Here is a 474-nt window from a genome sequence, read left to right on the forward strand (position 1 = left end):
TCTATTCTCCAAGCAGAGGTTGGGTCCCCGTGAAGGTTTCCCAACTCACTGTTAATTCCGCGACCCAACATACACCTGAAGAATAAAAATACCCCACTTTCTTGGGTAATTCAATAGTACACGCGATTTAAGTTCTTACAAAATCAGCATTTTTGTTTCAAATGTTATCGTACAAAAAACAGACATCCATTCGTTGTTCTGTGAATGCTTGTCATTTGCGATTATCCGCAGAGCCTTAAACCGCAGCTAATCCCTGTATAGAGCCCTAAACACCGATTTGTTGATGGTGACGTGAACCAAGTGTTTACATTCATATAGCCCGTGGAGCTGCTTGATCAGCTATCGGCTCCCTGTGTTTGTTGTTTACAGTATCCCTGTATAGAGCCCTAAACACAGATTTGTTGATAGTGACGTGAACCAAGTGTTTACATTCATATAGCCCATTGAGCTGCTCGATCAGCTATCGGTTCTGTG

The sequence above is a fragment of the Branchiostoma floridae genome, chromosome 8 (assembly GCF_000003815.2).
Source record: "Branchiostoma floridae strain S238N-H82 chromosome 8, Bfl_VNyyK, whole genome shotgun sequence".
In the NCBI taxonomy this organism is placed as follows: domain Eukaryota; kingdom Metazoa; phylum Chordata; class Leptocardii; order Amphioxiformes; family Branchiostomatidae; genus Branchiostoma; species Branchiostoma floridae.